Below are 19,695 nucleotides of genomic sequence, written 5' to 3' on the forward strand. Positions count from 1 at the left end.
TCCACACACTGGGGGCCCGTGTACTCCAGCCTGGGCCCTCCACACACTTGGGGGGGCCCGTGTACACCAGCCTGGGCCCTCCACACACTGGGGGCCCGTGTACTCCAGCCTGAGCCCTCCACACACTGGGGGGGCCCGTGTACTCCAGCCTGAGCCCTCCACACACTGGGGGGGCCCGTGTACTCCAGCCTGGGCCCTCCACACACTGGGGGCCCGTGTACGCCAGCCTGGGCCCGCCACACACTGGGGGCCCGTGTACACCAGCCTGGGCCCTCCACACACTGGGGGGGGGCCGTGTACTGGAGCCAGGGCCCGCCACACACACTGGGGGGGGCCCGTGTACTCCAGCCTGGGCCCTCCACACAGTGGGCCCGTGTACGCCAGCCTGGGCCCTCCACACACTGGGGGGCCCGTGTACGCCAGCCTGGGCCCTCCACACACTGGGGGGCCCGTGTACACCAGCCTGGGCCCTCCACACAGTGGGCCCGTGTACGCCAGCCTGGGCCCTCCACACACTGGGGGGCCCGTGTACGCCAGCCTGGGCCCTCCACAGTGGGCCCGTGTACGCCAGCCTGGGCCCTCCACACAGTGGGCCCGTGTACACCAGCCTGGGCCCTCCACACACTGGGGGGGTGCCCGTGTACTCCAGCCTGGGGCCCTCCACACTGGAGGCCCGTGTACTCCAGCCTGGGGCCCGCCACACACTGGGGGCCCGTGTACTGGAGCCAGGGCCCGCCACACACACTGGGGGGGGGCCCGTGTACTGGAGCCAGGGCCCGCCACACACACTGGGGGGGGGCCCGTGTACTGGAGCCAGGGCCCGCCACACACACTGGGGGGGGCCCGTGTACTGGAGCCAGGGCCCGCCACACACACTGGGGGGGGGGGGCCGTGTACTGGAGCCAGGGCCCGCCACACACACTGGGGGGGGGGGGGCCCCGTGTACTGGAGCCAGGGCCCGCCACGCACTGGGAAGCAGTGTTACGTGGTGGGGCCAAGGTTCCCGTGGTGGTTGTGCTGGCGGGACATTCCTTTTCTCCCAGCGGCCCTCTGTACCAAGGACACTCATACCATTGATTACCTGGTAGTGTGGTCGGAGTTTGCGCTATTGTCAATTTCCACAAGATACATGTTAGCTCTGTAATTACTTTCGGTTTGCTAACTTTTTTTTGAAGACTTCAGTGGGTGTTGTGGTGGGGGAATTATCATCCAGGAGCCAGATTAACGAAAGCACTTACGAACCTGTACATCTTTTCTCAATCTTTGGCGGCTTTGTTTACAATTGTTAAACAGTTGATGAGCTCCGAAGCACCAGGAGGCTGTTTGTAACAATAACAGTTGACTGGCAAGTTTTCATGGTTGTAAACTGTTTAATAAATGTAACCAAAGCCGTCAAAGATTGAGGAAAGATGTACACGTTCGTAAGTGCTTGCGTAAGTGCTTTCGTGAATCTGGCCCCTGGATATTAAGTGAACCAAACCGGTACTCTAGTTTGCTACCTGTCCCCGTGACATTTCTGATGGGTATGAATGCAAGAAAGGTTTGTGGTGATTTGATTGATTGATTGACGATTAAGCCACCCAAAAGGTGGCACGGGCATGAATAGCAAGTAAGTGGTGGCCCTGTGGAGCCATTACCAGTATCAAGAGCTGATACTGGAGATCTGTGGAGGGGTTGTGGTGACTGATTTACTACCTTTACCGTCCTTGGGAAGTAGTGTAATTACGAGCAGCTGCTAACAGTAGCACACATTAACGCCACCTTACGTCATCTTGGCAGTAAGTAAAGCCAACCCAACCTATCCTAATTTATCTTATCCTAACCAAAACGTTGTGTATACTTGTGGAATGCACAAGGCGTGACGTCACTTGCGTCATTTTTCTACCGGTTGTGGCTTGGTTCTGGTGCTCTATATACCTCTGGTAGCAGGTGTTGTCGCAGGTGTCGCAGCAGGTGGTGTCGCAGGTGTCGTCGCAGCAGGTGTCGCAGGTGAGTGTACAGCAGCAGGAGCAGCCTGTGCTCCGGGGGTGGCAGGGAGGAGGTAGCGCCATATAAGCACGAGGCTAGGGGTTGAAAGTGGGGTTTTTATTGCAGTTGAAAGTACTCCAATGTAAATTTGTATTACTTTTTGTGCAGCTCTTACTTTCTATAATTTTAAAGTCAATCTTGCAATTTCTGTATGCTATAGGTTAGGCAATCACCACCTAGTATAGGTAGGTGGTGGTGGTGGTAGTATTACAACCAATAATGTAAAATTAAAAACTAATGATTTCAGATGACAAACTATCCCATTGGTCATGCAGGCCAGTCGGCCTCTTCTCTACGAGCAGATAATGGGGTACCAAATTAACTAATAGATGGACCCCACGCATAGACAAAATGGTTGTGAGCCGGTGTAATTTATAATCATATATTGACCGCTGGGGATTTTGACTTTAAAATGCTGCGTACAGCTAGAGCGGACGGGTTGAATCGTCACTATTGAGCACTAGGGAATACGTGTGTTGGCCTATTAGGTGTGGTATTGGCTAGTGATTAAAAAAACTAGGTATACTTTAATAACCTTGTGCAGACGAGGAGTCACAATAACGTGGCTGAAATATGTTGACCAAACCACACTAGAAAGTGAAGACGTTTCGGTCAGTCCTGGACCATTATAAAGTCGATTATCAAGTCACAATCGACTTTAATAAGCTTGGTCTGGCCCGGGAGGGTTAGAGAACGTTAAACCCAAGAGGTGACCGCGCCAAGGTTGGTGTGTGCTCACCCGTCCAGTGCAAGCCACACCTCCTGGTCACCAGTAGCCTATATAACCTAGAATTCTCAGTTTGATGTAACCCTTATTTATTATTAACCCGAGACTATAATACTTACCCTGAAGATCTTACTCTTGGTTCTATCCACTTTTTTAAGGGGGGGGGAAGAGGGGCTGATAAGCCTAATGTAAAAATGTACACAATGGAAGAATAATACAAACTGTAAGAATGCTATAGGCCTAACTAAAGTCAATGGAGACGTGACAATGAACATAGCAAGTGGTCTTAAGGGAGCGCTGCTGCCTCGGGCTGTACTCGCCCACAAAGATGTGCGCGTCAATTTTAAGTGTAGTAAATGTGTTCGCTGAAATATAGGTATATGTATTATATAATTATAGTTATACCAAGTTAGGCACCTTAGTTGTCGGATATTTAGTGTGTGTGACGCAGTTAAGAGACCCTGTCCTCAGGCCAGGCTCGATAAAGCGGCGACCCTTCCTAATGACACGATCGCCAAATTTTACTTGTACATTAAGAATGTTCCTCGTAATAATAATGCGCATTAACGTTCAATGTATAGTCAGGCGTAGGTTGGGTATTTAAGTTGGCCATTATTTGCATTTAATGTAAGAGGGTGAGGCTTGAGTAATGTTCACTTCCAGGTAACATTCCTGGATAGTCTTTCAGCTAGTTTTATATATTATTTTCCTAGCATTCTCTTCCCTTTCATAAACCTCATTACATTAATTACGATTTAACTGTATAGGATAAAATCTCGCTTGTGCATTTGTGAAAATTATGTAATGAATTTACACCAAAGTCTTTATCACTCTCCTGAGTGCTAAAGTCAACACAGGTGTTGGGTAAAGTTTAAACACACGTGTAGTCCCACTTCTCCCAGGGGGTTCACTGTGATCCCGTCTGGGCGACAGACAGGCTCGTCAGTTGCGGCGCATTAGGTAATGGGGTTCTCTCTCTGCTGGACAACTGGCTGTGGTACGGCTCCTCTCATTAGAGGAGACGTAGAGATGCAAGTCTGGTCGTAATCATACACTCAGACCTTGACGAAGCACTCAGGAGTGCGTGAAAGACTTGGTGTATATGCTTTACATAAATTTCACAAATTCACAAGTGACTTTTTATTGTGTTGTGGTCGTGAGAAAACATTACCATTCCATATTAAACTGTCTGGTGGTAGCCATTTGTCTGCCCATTTGTATACCTTACATAGATTAACATTTAGGTGCGTGCAGTCCTCTTAGGTCTTTACCTTTCACTGGTTTGTGATATCTTAAAAAAAAAAATCATATATAATTTGAGTTTTTCATATCTAATAAAATTCATACCGAATAGTTGCGATTTGAACAAGAAAAATCCGGCCGGCTTTATCAAACGCCAAATGGTCGTTAATTCAAACGTCCCCAGTTTATGGAAAAATAGTTTACACATTACTGATGACTTTCGAGGAGTGTGACGGCCGCTGCTTTGAGCCTGGCCTGAGGACGGGTTCAGACAATGTGAAGAGTTGTGTGTAGTTTCATATATAAACAGGGGCTTGGTGGGTGGGTTGACTTACAACTGTTGTGTGTTTCTCGAGCAATGCTTCGTTCACCACCTTTGCTCGAATCGTACATCTTACTGCTTCATCCACGTATTGTAAATACCAGTAATGGCCAACAGAACCTAAACACAACCTGAGTTAGGCCTAGCTATTAAACACATTCTAGTATGATGCAGTGTTTGATGACTTTGGGTTTGGCCGCCACCTGGAGGAGCCTAGCCTGCAGGAGCGACAGCTTGGCTGCAGCAGCAACTTGGCCTCCTAATAGAACGTCGCATTTTGACGTATACTCTACCCAAGGCCAAAAATTGTCGCATTAGAAAATGATAGCGGCTCGCGAAATTGGGTCCCCATTTTCTGTTTAGATTTTTTAGGTGATGATAAGGGCGCGTTAGTATGAGGGCGGGTGGCAGCAGACTACAAGATTTTCCTTAAACAATACTGTGGCGCTGAATTACCACATGAGAATACCAATGGGCTGACTAAGTGAATGAGCCAGATAAGACACTTATAATGTTTAATTGTGGGGGAGAGTTTTGATAGAGACGACGAGCTGTGCATTGTTAATGTAACTTCTGTATTATGCAATTATTGTATTTTGAAGTGGTGGTGGTTAGGTTACTAAAGAGTAACATACACGAAACCAGTTAAACTGGATTTGTTGTAACTGACCATAGAAATAATGATTTCAAAGTACTAGATAATTAAGTCATAAAAATTGTAATCAATTTTTTTTAATTAACAAGCTTAAGTATACACAATAACACTGTTGCTGCTCTATTCTATATGGTTTACAGTGTAGCTCAGAAACTAGTTCATCTAATATCGCCATCTCTCAGGATAATCATACATGGCATTAGGAGAGAACAGGAGACGTCTAATCCATTAACCTACATTAACAAACCCTGGGTAAAACGCAAGAATATCGTCCAATATTAGTGAGTGTATGAAGTAGTTAGAGCTCGAAGTACTTCATATCATTTGGACTCAAATAGTTGATTACAGGCATTATGGGGTTGTGATACTTGTGGTATACTCGGTGTAAACCTACCACTATACTGTGCTACACACCTGCCTTACTAATTTCAAACATAGCGCCTAGCAAGCCCTCCAGGTGGGGCGGGTCAAGGTCCGGCCCTCAGGGAAAGTTGTACAAATTATCCAGTCTGGGGCATGACGTTCCTCTACACTGGACACGGGGAATACACATTATATTTTATAGTTGCAGGCGATGAGTCACAATAACGTGGCAAAAGTATGTTGACCAGACCACACACTAGAAGGTGAAGGGACGACGTTTCAGTCCGTCCTGGACCATTCTCAAGTAGATTGAGAATGGTCCAGGACGGACCGAAACGTCGTCGTCCCTTCACCTTCTAGTGTGTGATCTGGTCAACATATTTTACGGTTTGTCACAGAACCCTTTCCCTTGACAAGGCCCCCCTGGCGCTACCTGTAGACATTTACTTCAATGTTCAGAATCCTGAACATTGAATCAATGTTTCAATGTTCAGAATCCTTCTGCGACAGAGATAAAGGTTCACAAACGACCCTCCAAGCAGGCCCAAAACCTTTAATAATTTTAATACAGAAATCACATAACGTGATTTACATAAAGGAAATCTACTCGAGCTGGGAGGTGGACGCGAACCTAAGTTATCCCAGCCTAATGTCTGGCAATTAGAGTGTCGGTGTAATGGATGTTTTCCGATGCCCGTACATGTAGTTCTGCTCTAAACATGCCAAAACTTCTTATACTTCTTTTTTCTTTTTTCTTTTTTTTTGTGATATATACAAGAGTTGTTACATTCTTGTACAGCCACTAGTACGCGTAGCGTTTCGGGCAAGTCCTTAATCCTATGGTCCCTGGAATACGATCCCCTGCCGCGAAGAATCGTTTTTTCATCCAAGTACACATTTTACTGTTGTGTTAAACAGAGGCTACAGTTAAGGAATTGCGCCCAGTAAATCCTCCCCGGCCAGGATACGAACCCATGACTTAGCGCTCGCGGAACGCCAGGCGAGTGTCTTACCACTACACCACGGAGACTGCAATACTCTTGCTTTCTGCCCTCTTGAATGTCGGTTACTGCTCTTCTGTTATCGGTAATTAACTAGATTATTGCCGTTTTTACAACAGATTGGCATACCTAGATGTAACTCGATTTCATGCTCGTCACAGCTAACGGCTGTCCTCATGCTGGACAACGCCTGAAAGTTGACAGCCATACAAATGACAAACTGTTGCTTTGTGCGTTAATATTTATAATGGATGTTGCAACATTTTTAGTATCCATTTTGTAAAGTTTTTTTAAAGTGCTCGGAAAGCAGATTTTGAATGTCATAATATTACTCCCTCGCTGTTTATCAGCGAGGGAGTAAGCAAGCTGTGATGCAGCTAAATTGTGTGTGACGAGTTAAACCAGTTGTTCAGTCTTGCCTGCGGTGTGTGGCGGTGTTGTATCTTCTCTCTCAAGTGCGACCTGTTGACATTTGAACACGCCCATCAGTGCAAGCAGAGTGCTCGTGAGTCCTTAAGGTATTTAGAAAGGCATCGGTAGTTCAGTGTTATTGCTTTGAGGAGTGCTGGGATTTCTTTTCTTTTTAATTGACAGGCGCTTGACACATGCTTCAGGGTACAAATGTAGTGGAATATTATTAGCTATGGTACATTGCATTAATAGGAATATTCAGTTTACCCGAAACGCTGTACATGCTAGTGGCTTTACAAGAATGTAAAATCAACATTTCTGTGTACTCTCTTAACCCCCAATGTACCTTCTTGTATATAAATAAATAAATAAAATAAAATTTGACGAGGTTGGAAAATCTAACCAGTTTGCAAAATATTGGTGCGTTGGTAACACTTCTCCGCCTACAAACAGCATCAGTCAGTTTCTCTGTAGCATTGGATTCTACATGGTATTGTGGTATTGGGTCCTTCAGTACTTGCACACATTGTATTGAGCTTTTAAGTTCATTCATATGTAGTTGGGAGTGTCGCCTCCCTTATGTTGATTCTCGTGCATCTGGGGGGCGCCAAGAATTATTTTCATGGCTTCAATTTTAATATTCTCAAGCTTTGAGCCTAGTGCTGGGAGATTAATAAGGGCATGGTCGTCGACCAGGGAGCTGGTGAATATGAACAGTCTAGTATATTTGACGGTAATAAATGTGCTTTCCAGCGAGTGTGTTAGTTTCTGAAGCCTAAACTGTAGTTAGCTGTCGATGGCAGCCAACATGCAGAAGTATTTGGGTTGCCTTGTAGTTTGCGTTGATCACAGACTTTAAACACGGGGTTAAGGCTTATGTTTTAAGAGGGACATTAGGAGCCTAGTTTTTCATCTATTTGCAAGTGTATCAAGCAGTACTCGGCAAAGCAAGATTGTGTAATTATCCCGGGGAGAAAGTCATGCAAATTAGAGGAGTTTAAGATTATCATCGCTAGCCTACTGAGAACAATACTCTCGAGGACCTTGCACATGCAAGAAGTTAATTAAAGATATTGGAATAAATTTGTTTGGCTTTGGTATAGGGATTGAGGACAAACGTCCAGTGATCTGGTTGGACACCTCACACAATCTAATTTAGTTAGTGGACTATTGATACTGGAAATGGCTCAAAAGGGCCACAACTTACGGGCTATTCATGCCCGTGCCACCTTTTGGGTGGCTTAATCTTTATCAATCATCAATCGGTCCTCGCAGTATATCGTGAGAAACCACCCCACCCACTCAAACATGGTTAGTTATCTAGATATTTGTGATGGTCTGAAAACATGGTTCCAGTGAGTCTACAAGCAAACTGGCAGGTGAACCTGTTCTAAACGGATTCTAGAGTTATATTGTATATTATTATTGTCAAGTATTGTATTATAAATCATTGGTTTAAAATGGGTTAAAATATAAGTATTTCCTGAAAACCTTTTCTTTGAAAAATTTGGTTTTCTGTAAATAAAATTCTCAAGTAAATCTAAATAATTCTCGAATTTCATATTTTTACTAACAATTCTTACAATACTCACATTATCGTCAATACTACACCATATTAACGTAATGAAACCTAACCAACCCTTAATCTAACCATAGAGTAGGTAATAGCAAGTTTTCCACCAGGGATATTCCTGAGCGGGCCCTAAGCCTCACGCTGGCCCATTGCGCGGGCCCTAAGCCTCTGGCCAGCACGGGGCCCCAAGCCTCTGGCCCACTGGGCGGGCCCTAAGCCTCTGGCCAGCACGGGGCCCCAAGCCTCTGGCCCACTGCGTGGGCCCTAAGCCTCTGGCCAGCACGGGGCCCCAAGCCTCTGGCCCACTGGGCGGGCCCTAAGCCTCACGCTGGCCCATTGCGCGGGCCCTAAGCCTCTGGCCAGCACGGGGCCCCAAGCCTCTGGCCCACTGGGCGGGCCCTAAGCCTCTGGCCAGCACGGGGCCCCAAGCCTCTGGCCCACTGCGTGGGCCCTAAGCCTCTGGCCAGCACGGGGCCCCAAGCCTCTGGCCCACTGGGCGGGCCCTAAGCCTCTGGCCAGCACGGGGCCCCAAGCCTCTGGCCCACTGGGCGGGCCCTAAGCCTCTGGCCAGCACGGGGCCCCAAGCCTCTGGCCCACTGGGCGGGCCCTAAGCCTCTGGCCAGCACGGGGCCCCAAGCCTCTGGCCCACTGGGCGGGCCCTAAGCCTCTGGCCAGCACGGGGCCCCAAGCCTCTGGCCCACTGGGCGGGCCCTAAGCCTCTGGCTGGCCCACTAAGTGTTTTACTTGTGCGAAGTACGAGTATTTGACTCGTATGGTCGCTTCAGTAACATTTTGTCACACGTGTGTAACAACTTCTGCTCTGTTGAATCCAAGTTGAAATCTTAATGGGTTTGTAACTGTGCACTGTGTTAGATAATGTTCCAGTGGTCTGTTGTGGCTGTAACTGTGCACTGTGTTAGATAATGTTCCAGTGGTCTGTCGGGCATTTCTCCACAGTGCTGACATTTCCTCTCATCTTCCGGAACCTGTAAGCCTGTTTCCCATGCACATGGGTATCCAAGCCTGATGCGATGTAACTGTACTTCTGTTGTTCTACTGTTCCCTTTCATCAAACTAAGTGGTTCGTAGTTGGTTGAATTCTTGTACCAACCCGCAGATCCTGATGTTGCAACTGCTGTGTTGTGGTCACTGTACATCACCTGCGTTGCTCTGTTTCTAATTACTTTCTTAATCTGTGAGAGACTGCGGTATGTAAATGTCTACATTTCTTCTTAGTTGCAAGTTTTGCAGCTTCGTCTGCAATGTCATTTTCTATTATTCCCACATGACTTGGCACCCAGTTGATAAGTCCCCGACGGCCTTGTCGTTTGAGTGTTTGCATTAATGATATGACATTTGTGATCAGATGGATGTTATCACATATGTGTTCTTGTTGCAAGGTTTCAATGGCAGTTCTCGAATCTGTATTTATGATAACAATTTTTTGGTGTTGAGCAAGAGCATGTGCTAAAGCCTTTTGAATGGCTAGCATCTCTGTAAAGTCGAACACCCATTTCAGAGTCTCCAACTATTTACAGAGTTTCCTGCTTTAACTGCAGCTCCGGTTTCTTGTCCCTGCTGGTCTACTGATCCATCTGTGAAGTAAGTGAAGCTGTCGGATGCCATGTTTGCTTCTATATGCATCTGTGCAATGTTACGTAGCAGATGAAGATTTGTCTGGTTCTTTTTTCCTTCAAGAGCCATAATCTTAAAGTCTGCTGGCAGAGATTCCCAAGGGACTTGCATAACAAAGTCTGCATGTATTTCGTCGACACCCCTCTCAGTGACTGTGTTTGTTATATCGAATGTATCGATGGTGTTGATCGCACAATGGGTCCACCTGTTGCTATTGGAGGCTCTTCTGTCTAGAGTTAGTGCTCCAGTGATTATATCTTTAAGTGAACTGATTCTAGGTCTAGTCAATATCTTGGTCAGCATGCACACAGCAATCCCTTTTACCCTTATTTCAATCGACGTTAGCTTGGTTTCTAGTCTTAGGTTCAGTATTTTAGTCCATCTGGGAGCTCCTGTTATGACTCGCATTGCATCGTTTTGAATAACCTTGTGTTCTCAATCCATTCCCATAAGTAGATTTCCTCCCTAGGTCGATCTCGAACCCATTGTTGATGTGACGACTTGTACTGAATTTTGTAACTAGCTCATCAAGATTGTAACTTGCTTAGCTAAATGAATTGTGGGGTTCAGTCCCTGAGCCCATTATGTGCCTCTTTAACCCTTTCCACTACCGCCCACAAGATGGGTATGGGGTGCATAATAAGTGAACTAAAGTAAGAACAGGCTGATGTCGGCAAGACGCCTCAAGATACTGTATGTTATGCCATAGTCTCCAGAAGACGTTGCTCTGCCCTTTAGTGTAGTTTAAAAGTTCAAATAGAGCTGTCATTCACATCATCTTAACCATTTTGTCGAAAACTATTTCAGTATTATAACTCCCTGTTAACATTAGTGCTAGCAAGATGTATGCAGGCGAGGAGTCACAACGTGGCTGAAGTATGTTGACCAGACCACACACTAGAAGGTGAAGGGACGACGACGACGACGACGTTTCGGTCCGTCCTGGACCATTCTCAAGTCGATTATCACAATTCTGTCCAGGACGGACCGAAACGTGGTCGTCCCTTCACCTTGTAGTGTGTGGTCTGGTCAACTTAGCAAGGTGTGTATTTTGGAGCAGATACGATAAGCTATCAGTGCTCTTCTAGTTTGTCGGCGGAAGCTGCTGGGAGAAGTGAGCCAGTTGACGGGTACTGAGTTTAGATATATTATTGCCAACGTTAGAGCTATCTTGGTTATCTTGAGATGATTTCGGGGCTTTAGTGTCCCCTCGGCCGGGTCCTCGACCGGGCCTCCACAAGGCCTCCACAAGGCCTCCACCCCCAGGAAGCAGCCCGTGACAGCTGACTAACACCCAGGTACCTATTTTACTGCTAGGTAACGGGGGCATAGGGTGCCCATTGTTTCTCGCCGGCGCCCGGGATCGAACCCGGGACCACAGGATCACACGTCCAGTGTGCTGTCCGCTCGGCCGACCGGCTCCTCTGCACTTGTTGTATAATTGATGTCCTTAAAAAACTGTTCCCAGTATTGACTATGTGCTCTTTGTTCCCTGAAAGTGTTGACTATGTGCTCTTTGTTCCCTGAAAGTGTTGACTATGTGCTCTTTGTTCCCTGAAAGTGTTGACTATGTGCTCTTTGTTCCCTGAAAGTGTTGACTATGTGCTCTTTGTTCCCTGAAAGTGTTGACTATGTGCTCTTTGTTCCCTGAAAGTGTTGACTATGTGCTCTTTGTTCCCTGAAAGTGTTGACTATGTGCTCTTTGTTCCCTGAAAGTGTTGACTATGTGCTCTTTGTTCCCTGAAAGTATTGACTATGTGCTCTTTGTTCTCTGAAAGTATTGACTATGTGCTCTTTGTTCCCTGAAAGTATTGACTATGTGCTCTTTGTTCCCTGAAAGTGTTGACTATGCTCTTTGTTCCCTGAAAGTGTTGACTATGTGCTCTTTGTTCCCTGAAAGTGTTGACTATGTGCTCTTTGTTCCCTGAAAGTATTGACTATGTGCTCTTTGTTCCCTGAAAGTGTTGACTATGTGCTCTTTGTTCCCTGAAAGTGTTGACTATGTGCTCTTTGTTCCCTGAAAGTATTGACTATGTGCTCTTTGTTCCCTGAAAGTATTGACTGTGCTCTTTGTTCCCTGAAAGTATTGACTATGTGCTCTTTGTTCCCTGAAAGTGTTGACTATGTGCTCTTTGTTCCCTGAAAGTGTTGACTATGTGCTCTTTGTTCTCTGAAAGTATTGACTATGTGCTCTTTGTTCCCTGAAAGTGTTGACTATGTGCTCTTTGTTCCCTGAAAGTGCGGCTAGCACACACCTTGCTAAGCTGACCAGACCACACACTACAAGGTGAAGGGACGACCACGTTTCGGTCCGTCCTGGACAGAATTGTGATAATCGACTTGAGAATGGTCCAGGACGGACCGAAACGTCGTCATCGTCCCTTGACCTTCTAGTGTGTGGTCTGGTCAACATACTTTAGCCACGTTATTGTGACTCATCGCCTGCATACATCTTGCTAGTACTAATGTTAATCAATAAATGTATTGAGCGACTGGGGTGTTGTGTGCTGTGAAGCGGTCAGCAACACTAGGTTCATTACACACAGAAATCACAATAGTGATGCATCAAATGAACAAATCCGCAAGGGCCGTGACGAGGATTCGAACCTACGCCCGAGAGCATCCCAGACGCTGCCTTTATCGACTGAGCTAAAGGCATCGATTAAGGCAGCGTCTGGGATGCTCTCGGACGTAGGTTCGAATCCTCGTCACGGCCCTTGTGGATTTGTTCACTAGGTCCATGCTCACGCATGGACCTGTGGCATTGGTCACAGAACCATTGCTGTGGTTCTATTGTAATTGGTCACTTAGGTTTCACCCCAAGTAAATTTGACATAATACTATTACTTCATTAACAAGGCCCTCGTATAGAACATTGGTAAATGTGTAAAATTCATACCAATTATATATATTTGAACTTAAAGTGCATGTGTAGGTTCTCAGGGATATTGTCTTTCATAATGTTGTGACTTGAGATCTTTGGTATAGTATACCTGGTTGATACCTGGTTGATGGGGTTCTGGGAGTTCTTCTACTCCCCAAGCCCGGCCCGAGGCCAGGCTCGACTTGTGAGAGTTTGGTCCACCAGGCTGTTGCTTGGAGCGGCCCACAGGCCCACATATACCTGGTTGATGGGGTTCTGGGAGTTCTTCTACTCCCCAAGCCCGGCCCGAGGCCAGGCTTGACTTGTGAGAGTTTGGTCCACCAGGCTGTTGCTTGGAGCGGCCCACAGGCCCACATACCCACATACCCACCACAGTGCATGTGGTGGGTATGTGGATGATTGTTTCCACATACCCACCACAGTATGTGCATGACCACTGAAACTTCCGCTAATGATCCGTGGGACAACATTGTCAGAGACCATGACTGCTTTTGGTTTACGAACACAAACATCCTCTTAAGTTAATGTCTTGCAATAAAGGAACTCGTTATAATTTCAGTCGCTTTTGATTGTGGGAAGAAATGCCTTCATCATTCTGTCAGGCCTCTCATAGTGCAGATAAGAGGTAGTCTGTGGGGCATACCTTACCTTGAGGCTACCTTGAGGTGCTTCCGGGGCTTAGTGTCCCCGCGGCCCGGTCGTCGACCAGGCCTCCTGGTTGCTGGACTGATCAACCAGGCTGTTAGACGCGGCTGCTCGCAGCCTGACGTCTATAACGTCTGATGATAGCCGTCTTCAAATACATTGGGTATTAAACCTATCCACACACAATGGAGAATGAAACAATGGTTATAAATTTAAGTTTAGATTGATAAAGATTAAGCCACCCAAGAGGTGGCACGGGCATGAATAGCCCGTAAGTGGTGGCCCTTTTGAGCCATTACCAGTATCAAGAGCTGATACTGGAGATCTGTGGAGGTGCGACTGCACCCTGCGTGACGGGAGACGTCTCCCGTGAAAAGTTTAGATTCACAAGACCTGGGTAAATACTGGTTTGGTAACAGGGTTGTGGATTTGTGGCACAAATGACCACGCCACAATAGACGTAGAACACCTTGAGTGTTTCAAGCGTAGGTTACACACGAATGAGTCTGAGTGGGTAGAAATAGCTGCCACGTATGGGGGGGGGGGGTAATAAGCCTTCTGCAGTTTCTTTGTTCATTATGATTTTTAATGTGTACAAGTGAGCTCCTTTTTGACATGTAAGTATTGCCAACATGGTGAGGACGAGCTTTAGATACTCTGGGAGTGTGGGCGGTGTCTTGTTCAAGGTGTTAGTGTACTTGGGTCTTGTAGGTAGGCTACAACCATGTTGGCTGTGGACATGGTTGTTGGGGCTACAACCATGTTGGCTGTGGACATGGTTGTTGGGGCTACAACCATGTTGGCTGTGGACATGGTTGTTGGGGCTACAACCATGTTGGCTGTGGACATGGTTGTTGGGGCTACAACCATGTTGGCTGTGGACATGGTTGTTGGGGCTACAACCATGTTGGCTGTGGACATGGTTGTTGGGGCTACAACCATGTTGGCTGTGGACATGGTTGTTGGGGCTACAACCATGTTGGCTGTGGACATGGTTGTTGGGGCTACAACCATGTTGGCTGTGGACATGGTTGTTGGGGCTACAACCATGTTGGCTGTGGACATGGTTGTTGGGGCTACAACCATGTTGGCTGTGGACATGGTTGTTGGGGCTACAACCATGTTGGCTGTGGACATGGTTGTTGGGGCTACAACCATGTTGGCTGTGGACATGGTTGTTGGGGCTACAACCATGTTGGCTGTGGACATGGTTGTTGGGGCTACAACCATGTTGGCTGTGGACATGGTTGTTGGGGCTACAACCATGTTGGCTGTGGACATGGTTGTTGGGGCTACAACCATGTTGGCTGTGGACATGGTTGTTGGGGCTACAACCATGTTGGCTGTGGACATGGTTGTTGGGGCTACAACCATGTTGGCTGTGGACATGGTTGTTGGGGCTACAACCATGTTGGCTGTGGACATGGTTGTTGGGGCTACAACCATGTTGGCTGTGGACATGGTTGTTGGGGCTACAACCATGTTGGCTGTGGACATGGTTGTTGGGGCTACAACCATGTTGGCTGTGGACATGGTTGTTGGGGCTACAACCATGTTGGCTGTGGACATGGTTGTTGGGGCTACAACCATGTTGGCTGTGGACATGGTTGTTGGGGCTACAACCATGTTGGCTGTGGACATGGTTGTTGGGGCTACAACCATGTTGGCTGTGGACATGGTTGTTGGGGCTACAACCATGTTGGCTGTGGACATGGTTGTTGGGGCTACAACCATGTTGGCTGTGGACATGGTTGTTGGGGCTACAACCATGTTGGCTGTGGACATGGTTGTTGGGGCTACAACCATGTTGGCTGTGGACATGGTTGTTGGGGCTACAACCATGTTGGCTGTGGACATGGTTGTTGGGGCTACAACCATGTTGGCTGTGGACATGGTTGTTGGGGCTACAACCATGTTGGCTGTGGACATGGTTGTTGGGGCTACAACCATGTTGGCTGTGGACATGGTTGTTGGGGCTACAACCATGTTGGCTGTGGACATGGTTGTTGGGGCTACAACCATGTTGGCTGTGGACATGGTTGTTGGGGCTACAACCATGTTGGCTGTGGACATGGTTGTTGGGGCTACAACCATGTTGGTTGTACCAACACATTCTAAGTCATATAAAGGACAAAAACATGCTTTTAATAAGATTACACAAACATAACGCTCAACTATGGATTTACAGACGAACAAATTTCGCGAATGAAACAAATGCATTCTTCAATAGCGTGTAACAATCTGTCCTCTTCAAAATAACGTCGCATTTGGCCGTTTGCCCGTATGGCTGGAAGTGGACGTAATTTGAAAATGGGGAAAAAAAAATGAAAATAAATTTGGGATTTTTTTTTCAACAGTAAGTTAAGGGTTCTCTGATAGGTTAGGTAGGCAGGAAATTCTCATAAAGTTTCAAGACGTCATAAAAAACGTTAATTGAAAGTTTCCTCTCCTAACCATGCCGAGTAAGCCGGACGACTCAAACAGAAAACGGGACAGTACGTCACTTTTGCGAGTCGATTTCATTACAAATCACGTCCAAATTTGGCCATAGCGCGCATACGAGCCAAAAGTGACGTTATTTTTAAGAGGACGGGTTGAACAAACATGGGGAAATGGGTAACCAAATTCTATAATTATTATATTAATTTAAACAAAATAATTTCTGTAAAGCTGGTAGTCCATTGTTGCCGCCACCAGCGGCCGCTGAACCCCCACACGCAGCCTAGCTTGGCTCAACCTATTTGTTGCTTGAATTTATTTGTAAACACACTGGATCAAGGGGAGACTGAACCCACCAGGGCCGTGATGAAGGCTCGAACTTAGGCCTGGGATGATCCCAGACGCTGTCTTAATCAGCTAAGCCACGACAGTCAGTAAGAACCTATCACGGCCCTTGTGGATTTGTTCATTTGATACATCACACTATTGTGATGTGTGTGTAGGGGGGAAGTGTGTTTTGGGAGGGGGAATCTGTATTTATAGATTTGTATAGATTATAGAATGCGCGCGCCAGCTTCACGTCTGCCAGTTTAGTTTAATTTACTTGTATATATAGAAAAAGATAAACAATAGTTATTACATTGTTGTAAAGCGAGAAGTACGCAGGGCATTTAGGACAGGTTTTGGATGTTAATTTTCCCTGGAACACGACCCGCCATATCTTTTAACAACCAGGTAACCATTCACCGCTGGGTGAACAGAGGCTACAGTTAAGGATTGGCGCCCAGTCAGTCCTCCCAGGCTAAATGGCTTGCGAAGCGTCGAGCAAGTTAATATATGAGCGTACCAGTCACGCGAGCCGCACATAACAGTTCAAGAACTGCCAGTCTAATTAATAATAATTGGACCCCCTGGCCAGATTCACGAACCAGTTGCGCAAGCACTTACGAACCTGTACACCTTTCCTCAATGTTTGGCAGCTTTGTTTACAATTATTAAACAGTTAATGAGCTCCGAAGCACCAGGAGGCTGTTTATAACAATAACAGCTGATTGGCAAGTTTTCATGCTTGTAAACTGTTTAATAAATGTAACCAAAGCCGTCAGAGATTGAGGAAAGATGTACACGTTCGATCGTAAGTACTTGCGTAACTACTTCGTGAATCTGGCCCGAGGTCCGTGGCTAGAGCCTGGTGTCAGGAACCGGGAGGGGGGGGGGGGGGTTTACGTGGCTGAGGCGGCGCGTGGCGTTAATAATTCACCCCCCCCCCCCCGTCATCCTGATAAAACGTCGCGTTTTGACGTATACGGCTTAGACTCGGTTACAAGTATCTCTGGGAATTCTCATTATCTGCTGATGTAGACCTGACCAAATGTAAACTGTGTCAACAATTATTCGCACACCCTCCGTCACTATGTGATGTACGGCGAAAAGATACGTGAATTTAGAGACAATTCTATAACCAATGTTCCAGCGATGTGTCAATATTTTTCAAAATGATCTGCTACCAGAAATTTTAGCCAAATATCCCCAGTTTGCAAACTGTAGGTAGTAACTGAGTGATTGTAACCTATCCACCGCTGCCCACTGGATGGGGGGCGGTGTAACCTATCCACCGCTGCCCACTGGATGGGGGGCGGTGTAACCTATCCACCGCTGCCCACTGGATGGGGGGCGGTGTAACCTATCCACCGCTGCCCACTGGATGGGGGGCGGTGTAACCTATCCACCGCTGCCCACTGGATGGGGGGCGGTGTAACCTATCCACCGCTGCCCACTGGATGGGGGGCGGTGTAACCTATCCACCGCTGCCCACTGGATGGGGGGCGGTGTAACCTATCCACCGCTGCCCACTGGATGGGGGGCGGTGTAACCTATCCACCGCTGCCCACTGGATGGGGGGCGGTGTAACCTATCCACCGCTGCCCACTGGATGGGGGGCGGTGTAACCTATCCACCGCTGCCCACTGGATGGGGGGCGGTGTAACCTATCCACCGCTGCCCACTGGATGGGGGGCGGTGTAACCTATCCACCGCTGCCCACTGGATGGGGGGCGGTGTAACCTATCCACCGCTGCCCACTGGATGGGGGGCGGTGTAACCTATCCACCGCTGCCCACTGGATGGGGGTATCCACCGCTGCCCACTGGATGGGGGGCGGTGTAACCTATCCACCGCTGCCCACTGGATGGGGGGCGGTGTAACCTATCCACCGCTGCCCACTGGATGGGGGGCGGTGTAACCTATCCACCGCTGCCCACTGGATGGGGGGCGGTGTAACCTATCCACCGCTGCCCACTGGATGGGGGTATCCACCGCTGCCCACTGGATGGGGGGCGGTGTAACCTATCCACCGCTGCCCACTGGATGGGGGGCGGTGTAACCTATCCACCGCTGCCCACTGGATAGGGGGCGGTGTAACCTATCCACCGCTGCCCACTGGATGGGGGGCGGTGTAACCTATCCACCGCTGCCCACTGGATGGGGGGGGGGGCGGTGTGCAGGACAAACATACCAATTGTGACACTAGCTCTCCACATATGTCAGTTGCTTAATTTAGAACCTGTACTTGTGGTCGATCTCGAACCCATTGTTGATGTGACGACTTATACTGAATTTTGTAACTAGCTCATCACGATTGTAACTTGCTTAGCTAAATGAATTGTTGGGTTCAGTCCCTGAGCCCATTATGTGCCTCTGTAATCCTTTCCACTACCGCCCACAAGATGGGTATGGGGTGCATAATAAATGAACTAAACTAACTAACGCCACCTTCAGGCAAAAATCGTAGTACTAGAAAATGATAGCGGCTCGTGAAATTGACACTGTCCCGTTTTCTGTTTTGGGTCCTCTGATAGGTTAGGATAAGGGCACCTTAGTACGACGGCTTCTTGACGTTGGGAGAGGTTAATAGGACGGGCTGAATAATTGACCCCATCCTCCAGTAATGGCAGTACTAACAAACTATTTAGTAAAGTGTAAACAATGGACTGCTGCTTTTGTAGTGAATTCCAAATGACTGAAATAATAAAGAACCTAGGGCCAGATTCACGAAAGCAGTTACGAACGTGTACATCTTTCCTCAATCTTTGACGGCTTTGTTTACATTTATTAAACGGTTTACAAGCATGAAAACTTCCCATTCAACTGTTGTTATAAACAGCCTCCTGGTGCTTCAGAGCTCATTAACTGTTTACTAATTGGAAACAAAGCCGCCAAAGGTTGAGAAAAGATGTACAGGTTCGTGAGTGCTTGCGTAACTGCTTTTGTGAATCTGGCCCCTGACCCGACCGACCAAGCAATCGTAGGAGGCATAAGTGCCTACATGTGGTGTACTGGGGTTGGGGAGGCTTGGTTTGCCTTCCCTCCCTTCAATTAAAGCCCAACCACTTGGGCTGGACGGTAGAGCGACGGTCTCGCTTCATGCAGGTCGGCGTTCACTCCCCGACCGTCCACAAGTGGTTGGACACTGAACAAATTCACAAAGGCCGTGACGAGGATTCGAACCTACGTCCGGGAGCATCCCAGACGCTGCCTTGTTTGACGTATCACGCTATTGTGATTTGTGTATAATGAAGATTGGGCACTATTCCTCTCCCCCCCCCCCCCGTCCCATCCCAAATCCTTGTCCTGACCCGTTCAAAGTGCTATGTAGTTTTTAATGGCTTGGCACTTTATCGTGATAATTCCCCCCTCCGTGAATTAGAAGTACAATATGAACAATAGTTGGCTGAAAGTAATGGCTTGTAGGTTCAGCTAAATAGCTGCTT

At 47.5% G+C, this 19,695-nt stretch overlaps 1 protein-coding gene across 5 annotated transcripts in view; it reads left to right on the forward strand.

Moving 5' to 3' along the window:
* The window catches only part of Tsp74F (Tetraspanin 74F), a 59,743-nt gene that overhangs the window by 3,005 nt on the left and 37,043 nt on the right, over positions 1 to 19,695 (forward strand). Inside the window, exon 1 of one of the 5 annotated variants that reach the window (XM_069306525.1) lies at positions 9,842 to 9,924. The exons of the other annotated variants lie outside the window; for them this stretch is intronic. The gene's annotated coding sequence lies outside the window, so the exon portion shown is untranslated. Of the gene's footprint in view, positions 1 to 9,841; positions 9,925 to 19,695 lie in introns of those variants that run through there. 5 annotated transcript variants of the gene reach the window in all.

The sequence above is a fragment of the Procambarus clarkii genome, chromosome 58 (assembly GCF_040958095.1).
Source record: "Procambarus clarkii isolate CNS0578487 chromosome 58, FALCON_Pclarkii_2.0, whole genome shotgun sequence".
Taxonomy (NCBI): Eukaryota; Metazoa; Arthropoda; class Malacostraca; order Decapoda; family Cambaridae; genus Procambarus; species Procambarus clarkii.